General features: G+C 56.0%; 1 protein-coding gene across 1 annotated transcript in view; it reads left to right on the top strand.

Moving 5' to 3' along the window:
* Nucleotides 1-2,435: 2,435 nt before the first annotated feature.
* Nucleotides 2,436-20,004, top strand: part of PLXNA2 (plexin A2) — a 147,996-nt gene continuing 130,427 nt past the window's right edge. Inside the window, exon 1 of the mRNA XM_082778346.1 lies at nucleotides 2,436-2,671. The gene's annotated coding sequence lies outside the window, so the exon portion shown is untranslated. The remainder of the gene's footprint in view (nucleotides 2,672-20,004) is intronic.

The raw sequence follows: 20,004 nt of genomic DNA, 5'->3' as shown, positions 1-20,004 counted from the left end.
GACCAGGTTCTTTTCCAGGGGACCAGCAGGCTCTGCCCGGGGGCGCGGGGCCGGCAGCCGCCGCCGGGGCCTCCAGAGGGAGCTCGTCCCCTGCTCCGCGCCCCAGCGGCAAGCAGCGAGAAGGAGAGGATCTGCTTCGGGACTGGGGGAAAGGCAGAGGTTTTGGGTTGTTTTTTTGACCCTTGGGATGGCAAATGCAGAGCAAATGCGAAGGTCGGGTGCTGCTGCGTGCGGCTGCAGGCAGCGGGGAAGGGATGAAGCCTTGAGGGGGGTCTCCTCTGGGATATTCATGACCCGTCTGGACGCCTGCCTGGGCAACTTGCTCCGGGGAACCTGCTTTGGCTGGGGGGATGGACCCCGTGATCTCTGTATATTTGATGAAATTAGAGGCAGGTCCTTTCCTCTGTCTGGGCTCCAGGCTTCGATTCCAGTGCTTAGCACCCATGACACTTATCAGGAAAAGGTGAACGCAGATATCAACAGAAGGGTTTCTGCAGCAGGTGCTCCAGCAAAGAACTTGCTAATATTTGGAGCACACAGACAGCTCATGAGATGAGCAGCACATCCATCACCTGAGCAAAGCGAGGTGAATCTCCACCTGTTTTGCGTTGCTCCCCCCAGCCCTTTGCTCCCACACCACACACGAGCTACCCTGCAGGTCTCAGGGCTGCTCCCCGGCCAAGCAATCCTGTAATTAGCCCGGGACAGACTCTCCATACATGACCATAATTGACCATCAATAAATAATATACAGAAGACAGGATGCAGACGGTCCTGCAAAGAGGAGAGAAATGGTTGTTGAGACACTCTGACCTGCCTTGTACAGCTTTCTGCGAAAGGGGAAATTGCATTAGTGGGATGCGCATTTAACCAAGGATGGTATTTGTAATAGGATTTAGTACCGTTCGCTGTGAATGCATGACACAGTAAATGTATTAGGGACAGAGTAGTGAAAGAGAAAAGCTTGCTAAGGAACCAATGCTGCCATCCACTGAGTGTCTTCTGTTCCCTCTCCTGAGCTAAACAGCTTCAACTTACAGCTCTCATCAGGATGTCAAAGTGCCCTGCTCTAGAGCTCCCAGCAGTGTCAAGGGGACCCTGCTCATAGGAACAGGACTGGGCTCTTGACTGTGCCACGTAGGGAGGTAGGCTCATGCTCCACTGAGTGTTATACAGGCAGTATTGGAAGGGAAAACCTTTTCTGAAGGGTACTGAATGTGATTAGGATGGGGAAAGATGGGGAGAAACGCACACAAGCTAATGTGCCATTTTCTCTCCGGAGCAGGGCAGTGCAGGCCCTGGTTTACAGCCCTCCCAGGAGGGGAAAAATTCCCTTGAAAGGGAAGGTGCAGGAACCAGAGCTGTGCAGCATGCAAAGGCTGTGGAGCCCTGTGCATGGGTCAAACAGCAAAACTAGCAGAGGCTGGGGCTTCTCCCCTGAAAGTGCTCCTGCAGGCAAGGGGGATTGAAGGGCTGTCTTCCTTCAGACTCGCCCCTTGACTTCTCCCTCTTCCTCTGCACCTGGATGTGGAGCACACACAGAGGATTTCTCTGCCTCCGTGTCCCTCCAGTGCCAGGTGCCAGCAGAGGGCACCCGGTGGGCCCCACGGCACCCCCCGGGGGGTTTGGGGCAGCCCCTGGGGGAGTTCACGGAGTGGGGCCCACCAGGCAGAGGGGGGGACAGGGCCCTGTGCCCAGCAGCACTCATGGGATGATGTGGTGGGGCCACAGAAATAAATTGTAAAAGGCATTCTGGATGACAAGAAATGCAGCCCAGCACTCCATCGTGCCTTTGGTTCCCTCCATCAGTTGCCATCCTAAAACTTGCTCCCGTGCCACCTGGCTCCCCGTGGGAGTGAGGTCCCCGGGGTGATCGCCCTGCTTGGGAGCTCTGGGTGCTCCCGTTCCCTTCGGCTGCAGCAGGCGGGCAGGCTCTAGGAGGGGGCAGCCCCTAATCCCCCCCCCAGGTGCGGTGCTGCCCGGGGAGGCTCAACCCCCCCGGGGGTCTGGCACCCCCCGGAGCTGCCCGTTCCCGAGCTGGCTTCGGGGCTTTGTTCCAGCAGCACCGGGGCACGGGGACGGCTTTTGGCGAGCGGGGAGAGAGGAGGGGGGAGGACGGCGGTGCTCAGGTGAGCTGGGGACCGCGTTCTCCTGCTCCTCCTGGCCTCGGGAGGGGGGGGGACGAAGGGGGCGAGCCCCGCAGCTCGGCGGAGGAAGGGTTAAGGCGGGGAGCGGAGGCGGCGCGGGGGAGGCGGCGGCGGCGGCGGGCGGGGAGCGCCGGGGCTCGGGGCTCGGCGGCGGGGAGCGGAGCGGAGCGGGGGGCTCGGAGCGGGGCTGCGGGGGGCTCGGAGGGAGCCGGGGGGGGCTCGGAGCACGCCCGGGCTGGGCGGCGGGCGGATGCTGGGGAGGGCGGCCGGGAGCCGGCGCTCGCCGCCGCCGCCGCCGCACTCGGGCAGAGGCTGCGGAGGCTCCGGAGGCTGCCGAGGCACCGGAGGCTGAGCACAACCGCGCCGCACCCGGGGAGGCTGCGGGGCTGAAGGAGGACGAGCAGCGGCGGAGGCGGGCGCCCGGCCCTGGATTTGCACCGTGGAGGGGGCCGGGGCCGTGCGGCTCTGCCCGCCGTGAGCCGGGGAGCCCCGGGAGGAGGGCGGCAGCGGAGCCGCGAGGTCTGGTGAGTGGCCGAGGCTGGCGAGGGGCTCCTGCCCCGAGGGCACCCCAGGGTGCGGGGCTTCTCCGAGGGCACCCCGGGGTGCGGCTGCCCGGGAGGGTGCGGGGGGAGGCTGGGGCTCGCCGCTCCCGGGCGCTGCGGGGTGCGCTGCTGGGTGGCAGGAGCCGTGCTGAGCCGTGCCGAGCCCTGCTTAGCCCAGCCGAGCCGTGCTGAGCCGTGCTAAGCCCAGCCGAGCCGTGCCGAGCCCAGCGCCCCCGCGGAACCAGCGCTGCCGGCAGCGGCCGGGGCCGGGAGCAGCAGCCCCCGGGTGGTGCCCACCGGCGGCCGCGGGGGCTGCAGAAAGCCCGGGGAGCTCCCCCGGCCCCTTTCCTTCCCTGCTCCCTTCCCGGTCCGTTCTCCGAGCGGTGCGGGTCCCCCCCCCGGCATCCCGCCGGCACTTGTTAGCGCTCAGCCGTGCTCTGGAGCAGGCGGCAGCGGGATGAGCTCCTCCCGGCACAGCTCCTGCTGGCGAGGAGGGCTTCTTAGAAAGCACCCCCTGAATCTGGGGAGAAGAAAACCCTTTTAGAACTTCCCCAAATCCTTGCAAGACCTTTATCGAGAGGCAATGAGGGAAGGAAGATGAATGCGTTCAGGCTCCCTTCAGGGAAATCCTGACTTGTGTGCGGTGGTCCGCATCTTCTCCAGCCCCGGAGCTGTGCGCGTGTGCTCGCAGCAGAGGCTGGAGATGCCACTTGTCCTCTCGTCTCCTGACCTCCCTTTAACCTGGCCTGGTCAGGCAGCACAGGCTTTGTTCCCATTCACGCTCGTTCCTGGAGGTGAAGTGAATGATGTCCAGTTAATCTGCGTTCAAAGGGGTATCAGAAAGTCAATAGTCTGATATTAAGTGACGCGAATAGTAAGTGGTGGAGGGGAAAAAAAAAACAGCAGACCCTGTACGTCTGTGACCTGCAGTTCAAGATATTGGCTTGGAGGTGAGAAAATGTGAAGTTTGCAGAGCACCATGATACAAAAACCTGCTGCTGCTCGGGTTTCCTCGCTATTTGCTGAGCACTTGATACTTCGCTGGTGGCTTGAACGTGCTTAATAGATCTCAGCTGGCTTCAGGGAGCTGGTCTTGGCTGTCCTTCTCTGCATGGCCTCATTGATAACGGTGCTTCTAAAAGTTAAATCAAATGACCTACTTTACAGCTGAAAGATGGATGCCTCAGAAGGAATCTGTGCCATCCTCTGAGCAGATGTTTAGCTTTTTTCCTTTAACACAGAGGTGTTAGATCCTTGAAAAAGTGATATTTTTTTCTTTATTGCTGTCCTTTTGCCATTTGTTGTCACTTTGAGGACCTCAAAGCTTAAATGTGGTTTTGGGGTGGTGCAGGGAACCAGATAAAACAGCTTTGACTTGAGAAACTTGGCGCCAGGAATGGGCATTGTGGATGTAGAACTGTTGTGAAATGGCTTATGTAGGGAACCAGTCATCTTTCCCAACCATCTCCGTGGTGCTTGTTGCAAGAAGACTAACACAGTTCACTTCTCATTGTTTTTATACTGTTATTTGATGTAATTAATTGTGAGGCTCCCCCCCGGCTGGTAACAAGTTTGGGTGGTAGAAACAGGTAACAGATGCTGCATGAGATGTGCACACAATCCACTGGTATGATGGAAACAGCTTTTCCTGGTGCTCTTATCACTCCGTCTTGCTCTTCGTGTTAACCCTGAGCTTCCCTGCGCCTCTCACAGAAGGGAATTTCGGCTTTGATGCAAAAGTGAAAATGCAGATCCAGGCTGGATGTGGGAGTCTGGAGAGAGAGGAGGAAAAAAAAAAAAAAGGTGACTGCTACTGCCCTGTGCTCTTTAACTCTCTTCAGCAAATTACATTAGTATGTGACAAATTGGCTTGCAAAACAGCTAAATGGAAATGGCATTTGGAGCCGTTTGCTGTGCAGACCCTGTGGCGTCTCAGGGAAAGGTGTGATTTGCAGCATCTTCCTGAGAGCCCCGGTTAACCACCACTCCCAGGCTTTCCAGAACTTACTTCAGGAACTCCTGTTGCAGCTAAATGTTGGAGCCAGGAGCGTGTCTTGGAGCAATTGCCCGAAAGCTGGGGCAGATGTGGGTGCAGCCTGCCTCGTGCGGTAGGCAGCTTATAGGAAGAGATGAAATGGGAAACAAAGCAAAAGCAAACACCGAGAAACTGCGTGGGGTATGGGGGCGGAGGGCTGAAGGAGGAAAGCTGTTCTGCCTTTTTGGTGCCCGCGTGCTGCCCTCCTGCAGGAGCTGGCTTCTGCCTCGGCAGCACCTTTGTTCAGCTGGGATTTTCAGCGGCTCTCAGAGGAGCGAGCTGAGCTGGAACTGCAACAGGAAAACGTACACCTGCTTCTCCTCCTGCTTCTCATCCGCGGCTGCCTGAACGTGGCAGTGATCAAGCTGTTTTAATTGGCCCCTCTGCAGCTTTGCACAATAAATATGTAATGGGGGAGAGTGCCCCCCTCTTCCGCCTGGTGTCGAGGCTGTCATTTTTGATGGGGAAGCGCGCGCTCTGCTCGCCTCGTCCCCGCGCGCTCGGCACCGTGCGCTCCCGCTCCAGCCTGGCTCTTGGTGTGTGCAAACTGTCCTCCCCCGCCGGGGTTTGGCATCCTTAAAAAGAGGAGAGAAAAAAAAAAAAAAAAATGAACCTGAGTGCGCAGTGCTCCTGAGACGAGCCCCTTCACATTTCTAAACACTCTTGATTATTCAGCTAATCTTTATTTCATGGGCCTGTTACGAGAAACACAAACGGGGGAGAAAGTGGAAGGCGGTGACACATTTAAAATACACAAGAAAAGCGCTGGCAGGAATATAATTGTTCTTATTCCAGCGATTTGAAATATTTATGGGCCCGAGTCGTGGTGAGATTCTCACCCCCACAACTTTGTGAAGCTTTTCCCCCCCCAGTAAGACAACAACTGGGGGCCCTGTCCCCCAGCTGTCCCCAGGGCAGCGGCACGCAGCTGTCGGTGCGCGCAGCGTCCGTCTGTCCGTCCCCACGGAAGGGAGGCACGGGTCCTGCAGCCAGGCTGCCCGGCTCGCAGGGCGTTGTGTTGCGGTCTGCTAACTTGAAATAATTCCGAAGCATCCCTTTGGCCAGCAGTGAAAAGCCCCCTTTGAGGTGTTTTGTAGGAGCCCGCTGCTCCCCCGGGGCACTCCGCCGTTAATTCATTAGATCTGAGGTTTTCTTCCCCTCTTCTCCCCCTCTTTTCTCTTCTTTCTCTCCTCTCTCTCCCTGGCAATTCAAACAGTGATGAATGGACAAAAATCCCTCAAGGGAAACATTTTTTCACTTAGTTACAAAGATTTCATGGCTAATTAGAGTAAATGTGGTTTTTAGAGTGTTAATCTCTTAACCAGCTTGGCTAGGAGGCCACGGCCACACCAAAAGAGGGGAGGGCAGGGGGAACCCAGGGCTGGGGGGGGGACAAAGGTGCTGCCAAGCCCTGAGCCACCAACACCCCAGTGGGATCCGATGCATCTTTAGGACCATCGCCAAGGGTGTCCTGTGCACAGCCTCGGGGCTGAGAGCCCCGAGGGTGCTGGCACGGGGGCTCGGAGGCGCTTTGGTGCGTGGAGGCCACGAGCCCTTTGTCTGCAGGAGCGGTGCAGCCAGCGCCTGGGCCCTGAAAAGAGAAGGGAACAAAAGCAGGGCAGCGGCTGGCCTTGGGCGGCAGAGGCGGCTGCCCGGGGGGGTCACGTTTGGGTTTGTTTTCTCCATGGTTAAAATCCAAACACTGGCTGCGTGCTGGTGCTGGGGAGGAAAGGGGCTGTGAGCCTGAACCACCCGGGCCTGGTGCCCCCACCCTGGCTGCGGCTCCAGCCGGGGCACGGAGGGCTCTGGGAGCGGATGGCAGCGGGCGGTGGGCTTGAAATTCCATCTCGTCCCACTAGAGGGGATCCTCCGGATCAGGCTGGTGGAGCCAGAGCGGAGCCTCCCTGCAAAAAGAAACGCAGAAGGAGTTGGTGGAGCTGTGCAGAGCTGTGGCCGCCGCTGCGCGTTGGCGGCTGGTGCTAGGAGGGGGGATCGCAGGAGCTGCAGGTGGCTGCGGGTCTGACCCCTCCTTTTGCTGCACCTGGTGGCTGAAAACAGCGCTCGTGGGGGAGGCAGGAAGGGTTTGGTGCTCTCCAGAAATTCCTGGCTGAGGAAGGCTGGCTCTTCCTGCTCCTGGTCCAGGAAAGCCTGGCTCATTGGCATGGTTCGTGGCTTCCCGGCACAACTCGTGGCTCTTCTGGTCCAAGTGTAGGTGCTGGGAGCTGCTGGGGTGCAGCTGGAGCAGGAGGTCACCGAGAAGGCACACAAAGGCTTCCCAAACACGCAGGTGCAGCATATATCAGTGATGCACCCTAGCTGTGTACTCTCTGCTGCGTTTTGAGCCCAAATTAGGATCCACCTGTGTATTTCAGAGGGGCCTGAGTGATGCTGGCAGCCTGATGCTGGCAGCCGGGCTGCTGTGGCAGGGGGCAGGCAGGGATGGGGTGCTGGGAAAGAGGTGCCCTCCCTTCTGCTATCTGATAGATCCCATCTCGTGTTTCTCGCTGTAATCATTGCTTCTGTTTGGGTGAAATCGAGCTGGGAGGTGGTGATGGGGTGAACGAAAGCGAGATAAATGCATCATATTATGAAAGTTTAATCCTGCTTTGCCTGGGCTAAAATTACATTCAGAGCAGGAGATAAAAGGCATCAGAATCGCATTATATAAAAAAAAATCTAGATCATCTTAAGAGGCAGAGTGATAGCCTGGGAGAGCCCTGCAAGCTGGGCCCGTGCTGTGCCCACGGTGGGGACAAGAGTGGCCGCTCCCTGTCCCAGCACCCATCCTGCCCTGCCCCGAGGTGCTGGTGCTGTGTCTGGCTGTGTTAACAGCTCTCTGCACACTGGCCTGCTCGGAAGCATCTCGCTGCTTGGCAGAGGGGATGGTTCTTCTAAGGAACTGAGGTCTGCTGGGGGAATTTTGCCTCCCAGCTCACGCGTTTCTGTTGTAGTTCCCTGCGCCATGTGCCCGATCTCCCGTGGGTTCCTTAAAGCTGGTGGTGCGATGGGCTCTGGGCTGACATCCTAAAGCACGGGGGACCTGGAGGGGGTCTCTGCCTCCCTGACAACCCCCTTGGCTCCCCTGTGGCAGTGATGAGTGGCAGGGATGCTGAGCAGCCCGGAGCCTGTCCCTGCCATGTGCAGTTTCAGGGGGGTCTGGCGGAGCCCCCAGCCCTGGCTGTCCTGGGCTGCTGTGGGCTGTCCTCATTGTGACGGTGGCTTCCCAGGCTGGAATGTCCCTTGCAGCCCTTTTCCTGCTCCGACACGATTTCCCCGCTTCATAAAAGTGAAAGGTGATGTCTGAGTAAATATTACACTGACCTCTCACCTCGCCGCCTCCTGCTGCTGCCGCTCCTCTCCGTGCTCGTTAAGGGAGCCGGGGGCTGAGCCGGGGCTGTGCGGCTGGGGAGAGGGCTCAGCCCCGAGGCAGGAGCTGGTGAGGAAGGGCAGCCTCCTTCCTGGCTGCCACTGAGCCTCCTCTGAGTGCGGTAAGTGGCGTTGGATCTGCTTTTGCCTGGGCTCTGGGGAGGCTGTTCTGGGACGCGTGAGCTCTCCGGGTCGGTGCGAGCGCCACGTAACGCTGTGCCTATGCTGCTGGCTGGGCTGTGGCCACTGCTGCCGCTCAGGAGCAAGGGGAGCAGCTGCTTTGTGGTGTCTCTGTGCTAGCAGAAGCCTTTGTGGGAACAGTTAGAGCTGCAGAATCCGGGATTAGCAGGAGGATGTCCAGAGGAGCTGGCACAGGCGCCCAGCCCCTGCCTCCTGCAGTGCCCTGAGTGCTTCCCTGGGTGCTGGGGGAAGCCTTGGGGCTGCAGGGCAAAGCTTGCTGCGGTGCAGATGAGCTCACTATCTCTTTGCTATCTAGCAGTCAAGTGATGCTTGGAACGGGGTGTTACAGTCCGTGCAGAGGCTGTTCCCTGTGCGTTATCAGGAAGGTTAAAGGAAACGGCTTATTTTGCTTGCAGCTCCTGGCTGGCTGTTAGCAGCATTAGAAAAACAGTAATTTTAACTCACTCAGCAGCAGCGACGGGGGGTCGGCTTGCAGCACCCTGTGCCGTGTCTCAGACGCCGAGCGGCGGTGGGGAAAACAGGAAAGCTCTCGGGCAACGCTTGGCTCCGGGCGCGCGGGCTGGGCAGGAAGCGGAGCCACCGCGGTGCGCGCGGGACCTCCGCCGGCTGCTGGCTCAGCGTGGGACAGGCGCCTCGTGGCATTTCCAGCCTCGGCTAGCTGGGAACAAATGCCTCCCGGAGAGATTTATGAGCGGCTTTTCCTCTGTTTCAGTTCCCTGTCCTCGATGAAGGAAGGCTGGGAGCAGTGCCTCGTGCGCGGCGCAGGGCACTGGGGGTCGGGAGGGAAGCTGTGGCTCAGCATCGCCCCGCGGCACCGGGCGGCTGGCAAGGGAGGAGCAGAAGCCCGGCAGCACGTGGAGGTGTGCTGGGGGTTTCCTCCCTGCTCACGTTTAACACTGCTTTGCTCTGTTCACCTTAAAATAAGCTTCCAAAAAGCACCTTTCAGCCCCAGTGTTTTGATAGAGTTCAGAACCTGCTCTAAGTATTATTTGCTTCCTGAGCGCTGCGCTTTCAGACGTTGCCTTGTCAAGGCTCCTTTCATAACCCCACGGAGGCCGCAGTCTGCCAGCGGTGGGAAGCTGGGATTCTCCAGCCTCTGGGAATTGCCTGTCAGAAAAGCAAGTGCTGTAATGAAGGTGTGCGCGTCAGTAGCAGCCTTAAAACTTCCCCAGTCATGTTACCGAAAAGAGCAATTTCCCACTTTGTGAGTATTACGGAACAGCAGCGAGCGCCACAAACCACAGCGTGCCGGTGGTTTGCCTAGGTAGCCAAATATGAGGAGCTCGTGTGCAGCCAGTTCATGTTAAGATCTTTGTTCCCTGTGGCTGGGGAGATTTATTGATGTCAGAGCAGGAAAATGGTAAGTTGGCTGCTGAACAGGGATGTTACAGTTCAACTCCATAAAACATGCAGGCTGTCTCCTTTGCTCATTCATTTGCCAAGTACCCAAAAAGTCGCAGTGACAGGAGTAGAGGATGGAGCACTGCCCTCATGATCGTATTTCCTGTCTTTGCTGGTTTATGTCACAGCCTGCAATGTTGTTTTATTAAAAAAAAAAGAAAAGAAAAAAAAAAACATGTGAATTTCCTCTTCACTTTTAACGGAATTGTGAAGAGGTGGGGCAGGGAAGGAAAAGGGAACACTGCTGTAGGTTTCCTAACCAGCTAAATTATTCCTATCCGAAGGATTTGCCATCTCACAGGCGTTACGTCAGGTCTTACCTATTGCTAAGTATTGTGTGTGATTCGGGGACATCTCGGCATCACTGCGCACTCCACGCATCTCGGCTATTGTGGGTTTCAGTGAGAAGTGACTATGGATACACTACGCAGCCACGTTATCAAAATTATCCACCCAGGCACGGAGAAGCACTGGTTAGTGCACATGGATGCAAACTTCACCTGTGCTGCTGCAGCCCCCCGAGCTTTAATTCTGCTGCCTTCAGTTTATTAACTGCTGGTGCTGAGGGGAGGGCACAGGTAGGAACGGAGGTGCCCAAATACCTCCCTCAGTTCAGCCCTCAGCTCTGGGAGCTGCAGGTCAGCAGGAAAGGCAAAGCTGCTTATTGAGGCCAGGCTGCTAGAGGAGAGCACCTCTTTCATTTATTTTTTTTTTGGTGGTAATGGTGTTTTTTTGTTATTCTGAGTCAACTGCTTGTGTATTAACTGTTCTCCAAAGCTGCTGCTCACATACTTGTACTCCAGACGCTGAGCAAAGCTTGCTGCCTGCTAGCAGGGAGTGTGAGCTTCACAAAGTCCCCCTTGACACGGAAAGTGCTTCTGTTTGCCCTTGAACTTTCTAAAAACTGACCTTTGGGGCCTGCCCCTCTCCTCCTGAATCAGCCCAACATTGCGGAGGCATCGCCTGTTGCTTTACAGAAGCTCTACGGGCCAGATGAAAAACGCCTGCATTAAATCATCCTTTTGGCTGAGGTCTGGGGCAGCAGCAAAAGTTTGGTCCCAGGCTTTGTCTCCGGGCTGTCGTGAAGCTGTCTGCAGTCAGCAAGGAGCTCATCGCAGAAGCAGCTCGGAGCTCCGCTGTGCTCTCCCTGGCAGGCGAGGGGCCTTGCAGGGCAGGAATTGTGCCGAGGGCCCGTGGTGGCCGCAGGTTTAGACAGTTTTTCAAGTCTCATAGCAACCGAGGAGCACGGGCAAGCACTCAGAGTTCACTGGAAGAAAGAGGCAGGAGCCCCGTTGCTTGTCCACTGGTGTGTAATAAGGTGCCGGGACAAGTGCTTGCGTAACGGGGCCTTTCAGGGCCTGAGCTGTGTGACAGGGGCAGGGCTGGTCCCTCGCTTCCACCCCATAATTCGCCTGACTTGGAGGCAGCCACAGCTTGTCTCGGGCTGAGCCGGGAAGCCCTAGAACGAATTTTCGGAAACAAACAAAAACAGAGGCTCTTTAAAGGACTTCCAAGGGCGTTGTGTAACTTGTTTGAGAAAATTAACTTTGCCCAGAGCACTGGGTCACTGGGAGGCTTAACTTCAGGAGGCAGAATTTGGGTGGGATTGGGCTGTTCTGCAGGCAGAGGTTTCACTCCTGAGTGTGAATCCAGCGCTGTGGCTTTTAACCGTTCGCTTCCTTGCAGACTTGTACAAAATTTCCATTGCAAGCACCACACATTGCCGTATTATCTGCACGAGCCATCTTGTTTCTGAGGAGGATATAATATTAATTTCCTTATCACTTAGTTTTTCCCCATGTATTTGGGCTCATTTGATTAATGGTGCTATAAATCTTCAGGCGAGTCAGTTGGGTTTTGTTTCTGGCCTCCAAAAAGGCGATGGAGGCAGCTCTGATTGCTCCTGGAAAATGCACCAATTTTCCCTCAGAGCTGCATGGAAATTCAGCTTCAAGCACAGAGGTTTTTTTGACAAAGCATCTGAACCTTGTTTCAGTGGAAGTTTTGCAGCTCTCAGGCCACAAAGAGCTGAAATCACTTAGTTTTGCCTTGTTCTCGTCCCCAGTGATCCTGACAAAATTTTGACAGAAGTTTAGTGGATCTGGACGGCCAGTTTGTGGTTGTAAAGGAGACACACGCAAACTGAACCAGCTGAAAGCTGGGATGGAGGAAATTTCGTTACCGGTTCTTAGCCCCCGGATGATGCTCAGGGAGCGTGGGGGCTGCCCTGGGAGGTGGGACGGGGACGGGGCGAGATGAGGAGCGTTGGATCCGAGGGTGTGCGAGGAGCTCTCGCAGCAGGCGGGCCTGCTGCATTCCTGTGAAATATGGCCTTACAAGTCCTTGAAGGATTTATTGTTTTCCGGCCACTGCTGGATCTGGTCCGATAGTCTGGATATAGGAAGGAAATGACTCAGTTGCTCTACAGACAAGTGCAGCTTTGAAATTCAGAGAGGCAGGAGACAGCTGAGCCGCTCCAGCTCGGCCCCATCGGCAGCGGGGTCCCTGTGGGTCACTTGGGGCCGGTCCCGCAGGCGGGATGGGATGGGACAGAGGTGGGAGGAGAACTGGTCGAGGCACAAAACCCTCTGCATGAGGACAGCAGGGAGAGCAGGTGAAGGCTGGGAGGAGGACGGGGGCTGTGGGGCCTCTCTCGGCGGCAGAGCAGCTGCAGGGCCCCGCGCCCGCCCGGCCATCGCGAATCGATTGCTGCACTGGGGGCACGGCCAGGGGGCTGCAGGCAGGGTGAGGGCTCTCAGGATCTCCAAAGGTTGCTTTCTGCCCACAGTGGGGTGGAGAGGCACAGGGATCCACGCTCTGCCCCAGTTCTGCCGCTCCTCCCGGCCTCCTTCCCTCTCCCCTGCATGGTCTGGAGCCGGTCCCTGGTGTTTGTCCTGGTCTGGAGCCATGCAGGGATTTGCTACAGCAAAGCAGAGAGAAATTTTAATCATTTCACGGGACAAGAGCAGGCTTTTGGAACCTCCTATCCATTGAGGTGTCTGGCCCCTGTGCTGGAGCTTGTGGCTGATGGCAGATGTGGGCCTAAGCAGATGCTTTCTCCGTCCTGTTATCAGCTTGCTTGGAGAGAGAGAAGTTTAGAAATGACAGAAAGATCCTTAGCGAAGAAACAAGAGTTAGTGTTAAAAATAAAGAAACAAGACAGCTTGTTTCATCTAGACAGAAGGGTTATTAAACAGGCTTGAATTAATCAGTGATCTGCCAGAGCTGTGAGATGAAAAGCAGGGCAGAGGAGCACGGAGCAGACGAGTGGGAAGAAGCCACGTTCTCAGGTGCACTTTGACATCCAGACTGCAGGAGAGGAGCCCAAGCTGATGGTGGGAAGGAGCTGAGGCAGCTCCAGGCTTTGTGCTCCATGGCTGGAGCTCAGAGCTTGAGGCAGGGGACATCAGGCTGGCCGTGCTGAGCACCCCACGGGCACCCATGGGTGCCCCATGGGGACCTGCTGGCGACCAATCCGTGTCCCATGGCTCTGTGGTGGTCGCTGCCCATTGTGTTCAGCAGCACCTGGAGAGGAAGCGAGATGCCTGAATCCTGGGAAACCTGAAGCATTTTAAGCCACTTTCAAAAATGCATCAAGCACCCCAGTGGCGCACTTGAAAGGGTAGGCAAGCAGGGGCTTCGAGAGGTAAAGTCACTTCCCTAATGTCATTGATAAAGCTGGTGTTGATTGCAGTTCATAGCAGGTACTTCCACCGAGACAGGCCTGACGAGGGCTGGTTAATGGTCCCTGAAGGGTTCTTCAGTGCTGTGCAGCTCTCTCCTGCATCAACCTGTCTGCTTCAGTTTGGTTGTTAACTTCAGGGCTTCTGCAGTTGCATTCTGCCTTTCCAAATCCGTGTGATCCCGCGGGGTGGTGTCTGGATGATGATTTCTGCCAGTTCCGCAGTGGCAACGCTGGCGTTTTGACTGGCAGCTGCCATTTGGAGTGCAGCAGCGAGCCCTCTGTGCCCCTCGGCTCTGGTTGTGGTGGTCACACACCAACTGAGCCAGTCCATCCGTGTCCCTCCACCCCTGCGGATCCTGCCCAAGGCGGTGCCCCCGATGTCTGGCTGCCGACCCTCCTGGCGGGGTAAGGGGAGGCCCAGCGACAGGCAGCACGTGGCCTGCGGTTGTGTAGGTTCCACTTGGTGCTTACTGCTCATAATCTGAAAAGATGATCCCGGTCTGGAGTGGCGCTGGGTATCATAAGCAGTAAACACCTCTCCAATGGGGAAACGTGCCTGAATGTGCACGCAGGCAGTTGCATGCTCTTAATAATTTCAGTGCTGCTGGCTGAGTGAAATCTATAGCTGCACAGTTGGGGATTCAGCATCTTAGAACCTAATTTTAACAAATGTACAATTTCCTGGTTTACTTAGGTAACAGCACTGTGGCTACTGTGTAAATACATCTGGCTGCCGTGGGGAGTATCGGGGATAACGAACACCACTCGCTGTACGGGGCTGGCACAGCCAAAGGATTTCTGTTTCAGGATTTCTGTTTAATGGAGTGGCTGGGGACCCATTTAATTTGAAGCTGGGGTTCTTCACTTGCCTGTGGTGCACTTGGAGTGAGGCCAGGAGAAGCTGCTGCTTATTTTTCCTCCTCCAGTTCGGTGGCCGCTCTGTGATCTGCGCTGTAATATTCTCCTGTAATAAACTGCAGCTGGACGTCACCTGGGGAGAGTGCCGGGCTGTGGCTCGGGAGATAAAACTCCTAGCTTTGCCACAGGGACCTTTTGACTAGCCTTGGGCAAATCATTTAATCATTTAATCTGCTTGCAAGCAAGGTCACCATCCGTTAAATTGTATTTTGTTGGTAATGAGGTCCTGGAATAAGCGAACAATGCTCAGATGTGCCAGTGAAACGGGGCTGGATACACCTCGGTCCAGCAGGACCCGGGTAAGAAACTAGAAAAGGCACTTTGTGAGGGATGCACTGACACAGACTGCCTGGAGGAGCTGTGGGCTCTGCTTTTGGAGGTTTTTATCGATGGTTTAGAGAAAGATCTCTTGAGTGATAGTTATAGCTGCTCCTTGCAACAAGACTGGATTAGGGAATCGCAGCTTTCTGGCCACACATCTTTGATTTACTGCAATCCAAAGCCGTTGACCCATTTACCCGGGTTTTGGATGAAAGTGAGACTTCCCCAAACTTGAATAAACCAGCTGTGAAACATATGAAGTGTTAAATTTCCCTTCGTGTCATACTTCAAGGCAGCCAGGAGAGCGGGCGTCTGTTCTGCGCTGCTCCGGTGCGCGGTGGTGTTGGCAGCCCCGGTTCTGTCCTCGGCGGCTGCACGGAGAATAAAGCCCTCTTTTCCCAGCACCTTCCCTATTGACACCAGGTAATTTATAAGCTATTTCGCAGCGGTATGCTCGAAGCTCGATAGCTGCCAGCTGTAGTTTCTGAGATAGCAGGTGTCAAGTATCAGCGCGGCGAGGAGAGGTGTCTGATTTCTGCCACCTAGGTGTCCTGGGCTGATTAAGGATTGTGCTGGTCGTCTTTTGGGGCTGGCGGGTTAAATGTCCCCAGCTGCGATGCACAGCTGGATGTACGCCGTGCCGGGGCTGCAGCTGTGGTCCTGCTTCAGAGTTGCTCACTCGCTCCCTCGGAGACGGTGACAATTTTGTCAGCCTTACGCCAACGCCACCTTGCTGTGCCGCGGGGCTTTTCGAGCATCCTTGCGGTCAGAGATAGCTGTGCCTGCGCTTGCTTGTCGCCGTTATCAGGGGAGAGAAGCTCTGCCCCGCTGAACAGTCTCTGCTCAGAGCATTTATGAACGCGGGCGCAGAGGGGAGGCACGAGGCACTAAACCAGCCCCTCGCACATCCTTCGCCACAGCGGTTTACGTCTGGTAACTCCCCTTTGATTTCAGAGCATTTCCTTTGATTGAACGTGAGAGCCTCTCATAGAAAAGCTTCAGCCCCAGTTTGCAAGTTTGCTTGTGCTAAGAGGACCGTGCCTTTTGAGGTCTGTTCAGCAAGCCTGGGAGGAAGCCGGGGTCACCGGGAGCCCCGGTGAGGGTGCTCAGCTGTCCGCGGGGCGGTTGCAGCGCTGGGGCTTGCAGCGGGGCTCTCCGGGGTTTCTCTGTTTCTTTTCACCCCAGGCCTGTTGGGATCTGTGTGCTCAAAAGGGAGACTGGGGGAAGAGGTTGCTTATCCGGTATGCCTTGTGTAAACAACGTCCAGAGGCTGGACAATATGAGCGAATTTTGTGCATAATTCACGCGATCGTGTTTGTTATCAGGGAAATGCCTTCTGGTGGCTGAGTTTCGCTCTTCCCCTCCTCTTCCTTGTCCCGGGACTGGAGGAAGCAATGCTCACAATGCTGTGTTTTGCCCTCTTAACTCGTTCTCAGAAATCTGGTGAGCCCGTCCAACACTCAGGGGCTGGGGAGCGGGCGGGCAGCAAAGCAAGGGTGGGGGGCAGGAAGGTGGCTGCTGTCTGAAACCCAAGGGCTTGGTGTGCACGGCATCCTTTGGGAACGGCTTGGTGTTTGCTGTCCCTGTGGGTCGGTAACTCCTGCTTTGCCTTCTCTTACCAAGGGACACTGTGGATGAGGCTGGGGCTTGCAGCTTCTGTGTTGTTGGCTGCAGAAACGAGGCAGGGGGCTTGTTTTCCCACAAAATCAGGTGTAAAAATGCTTTTTCTCATCCTGGGTCAGGAGGGTTTTCAGGATGGAAGCACAGAGCCAAGCATTGCTGTGGTGACACCTCTCCTCTCCGGACACGTGTGCATTGCACCCGCAGTGGGTGAAGCACCCGCGGGCTGGCAGCGGTGCCCCTGCCACCAACCAGCCCTTGCCAGGGCTGCCAGGCACCTCGCTGGTGATTTGCAGCCTGCTTTTAGTTAAAGCAAAAGCCTAAAAATAAATAAAAGGTGCTGGGAGTCCTGGTCATTGCTTTATGTTAGGAAGATGTAGATTACTTCACACCGGGCAGGGCTCTTGGGCCAGGGCTCAGCAGCGGGGACTCCCCCGGGTGCTAAGAACCGAGCAGGCAGGGCTGGGACCAAACCCCAGGTTTGAGCTGGGAACTTCCCAGCACTCGATGCTCAGATCAGGCAGTTTGGCTCAGATCTGTTGTCTAATTAAAACACAACAAAGCCCTATTAATTATTGTGAGGTCTTCCTCCGCGGCTGACAAATGTCCTGAAAATCACGTCTTCGAAGGCGATAAATCACTGCAACGGCTCTAATGGCTGGAGATATTTCATAGGAAAACTTCTGATCAGCTCCAGGAGGGAAGCAGAGTGTTCTCACTTCCACAAAGAGGACAAATCTCTGCTTTTTCTCGCTCGTTTTGGGTGGCAGATACTGCATGGAGTCAATGTGAGGAGGAAGGATCAGGCTGGTGCAGGGGTGAGGTTGTTCCAAAGGGTTTGCTCTTGTGTTTGCAGTTTATACAGTGCAGCCTGCCCTTTCGGTGACCCTTCCTATAATTCTGGGGGGTTTCTGGCAGGCTGCTGACCTGCAGAGGAGGTCAGGGGAGCGAGCCAGCCCGCTGCCCCACTCCTGGCCTCACAGCAATGAATCTTACAGGGCTATAAAAAGCAGAATGGGCAGAATCCACCTCCAGCTTAGAAAATAATCACAGCCTCTTCTCCCCCCGCTGCCAGCCCAGCCATTTCTCACGAGGCTCCGTTCTGTGAGACAGCTCCCCAAAGCCACCTCACCCCGGGGGTGCACGCTGAGTTTTAGGGTGTGCAGGAGACATTTGGGGGGGCTGGGACATGGGGTGGGCACTGGCTCACTGTGAGGCTTGGCACCAAACGAGCACAGAGCTGGGGAAACGCCTCCAGCATCTCTGAGGCTGCTTGTGTGGCCAGGCAGGGGACAGCGGGGTGCTGCCAGGTGCCACTTAGGGACCCTCGTGGGGATGGCAACGGCATCGGGCGACGAGGAGCAGAGACCTGGATGGGAATGGGACAGAGGGAACGGAGCTGGCCGGGGGCTTGTGTCTGAATTAGTGCCTAGGAGAGCAGCCCTGCCCCTGAGAGAAGACAGCAGTGCCACGCAGAGACGGCAGCTGCTGCACTGATGACATCAAAATTGTTCCTTTGATCCGTCATTTTCCACGGGAGATTCTCTTCCTTTTTATTTGGCTTTAATTTCCTTTTTTCTTTTTTCTTTTTTTTTTTTTCTTTTTTTTTTTTTTCCATGTGCATAAAAACACAACTAATGACAAACTGTGGTGCCTGTGAGTGACTGACAGCTGAAATAAGAGAAATGACTAATCGTGCCTCCTGAAGCCCTGTCGCATGGAGATTAAATGAGCCCTTTTTTCTTCCCCCCTCAATGAGAATCATGGGCATTTGAATAATAATATTATAGTCTCCATTAGGATGACAGTGGGGGAAAAAAATCGGCTCAGACCTGTGATTATTCCTTCAATCTAATAATTATTTAAATACCAGATAACTCCTTTCAGCCTAATTGAGGCCTTTCAGCTGCTTGGGTTTATATTGTGTCCCTGAATTTACTCTCTCTTTTACCTTGCGTTACTAATAGCTTCAGATTGCTTTTAAAGCCATATTTTAAACTCGCTTCCAAAAAAAAAAAAAGGGGGGGAAAAAAAAATTAATGGCCCAATAGTGTTAAGAGCCAGAGTTAAAAACACCTCCTCTCTCCTTTCCCTGGTGTTTAACTCTCCTGCAGCTTTGCCGTCCCCGACCTCTGCCATCGGGTTTCCTCTGGTGCTCTGTGTCATCCCGACCCCGTTCTGTGCCACACGTGTCCCCCGGCGTGCCCTGTGCCACCCACGGTCCAGCTCCTTTGGGCAGGGGAGCTGTCAGTTCAGGGCCGTGCTGTGTCATCTCCAAGCGATGTTTGTAAGCACGGGTTCTTCAGGTTCTCCTTCCCATCCTGCTGCCCCCTTGTTGCAAGGCGCCGTGTGCGAGCGGGACAGAATTTCCTTTCCTTTCTGAGCTTCCCTTGAGTCCCAGTGCCCTCTGTCCCAGAACCAGTTCCTCCTTTCCCCCAGAGCCCTGCCTTGGCCACTTGGCCGTGTTCCCAAGGGCGAGGATGCGCGAGGTTGCAGACCCTGCTGCGGGCACCAGCGGCCCTCTGAGCAGAGCCTCGGGAGCTGCTTGCTTGTTGGCCTTCTGGAAGCTTCTCAGGGCAGAGAATAGCATCAGGGTGCTCCCCCAGGAGCTTGGCAAGGAGAGCAGGGATGGCTAAGCCGCGGGGCAGCGGTCACTGTGTGCCACCCCGGGACCCCCACTATCGCCACGGATGGGTTCGGGTGGGAGCTGGCAGGGGCAGGCACAGCTTCAGCCAGAGGTAGAAATCAAGAAGCTGGAAATAAGAAGCAAGCAGCCGGGGAAACGTATCCCTGAGCAGAATGAGAAACCCATTATCGTGCTCCTTCCCCTGTCTTGTCAGTGACACTGAAACGTGCAGCGCGGGGACAGGGCTCCTTTGTCACCTCTCAGGAACACCCGGCTCCAGCTCCCGGCGTTAACAAGCCTAAAGAGCGGCCATTCGGTGACACTCGCTTACGAGCTCGGTGTAGGTTTTCAGCAGCATGAATTATTTTAAATACCAAAACCGAGATCAGCATCAATCAAAGCGGAGGCTGCCGACAGCCCCGACAGCTGCACGTGGGGCGCGCGAGGGAGCAGCCTCCTGCGTGCAGCGCCAGGGGGGTGCGAGTGAGGGAGATGTGACCCCTGTCTTCTAAGGTTTTGCTGCGTTTTAAGTCATGTATGGCCCCATAGAAGCTTCCCCCTGGCTTGCAGAGCCATGGTGGAGGCCAAGAGGGAAGGTGGCTCGTCCTCTGCATCTCCCCGGGGCTGGTGTGACCCTGCGGTGCTGTGCGGTGGTGGAGAGCATCTGTCCCCGAAAGAAGATGAGATAGATCCCGAGATCACCCAGCCAGGAGCACGTGAAGAGTGCAAAATCTGGGATAAAGGAGAACTTTGTGATAGTTTTCTGGGTCCAGGTTGTTGAATGCATCTGTGGTGATGAGTAAGGCTGAGGTTGAGCTGGGAGCCCAAGTCAGGGCCAGCAGCAGGTTTGGAGATGGCACCCAGGGAGATGCCAGGGATGTCCCTGCTGCTGGGAGAGGTCCCCAGACCCCCTGCAGGGATGTTCTGGGGGCTGATGTGAGCTGCCCACCTCCAGTGAGCACTGAGCAGCTCTGCCAGCCGTCTCCTTGCTGTGTTTCGGGGTGCTCAGCTGGCTGCACTTCCAGCAGGTTTGCAGGAGCCCGGGGAGGTGCAGGCAGCGTGCGGCTGAGCCGGGAACCAACCGAGCAGAGCAGGCAGAAGGATTTTGGGTGTCTTGCTGAGCAGCCACGGCGTGCACGCTG

The sequence above is a fragment of the Aythya marila genome, assembly GCF_965140915.1.
Source record: "Aythya marila genome assembly, chromosome: 24".
Classification (NCBI taxonomy): Eukaryota; Metazoa; Chordata; class Aves; order Anseriformes; family Anatidae; genus Aythya; species Aythya marila.
This window is presented reverse-complemented; position numbering and strand designations above follow the sequence as displayed.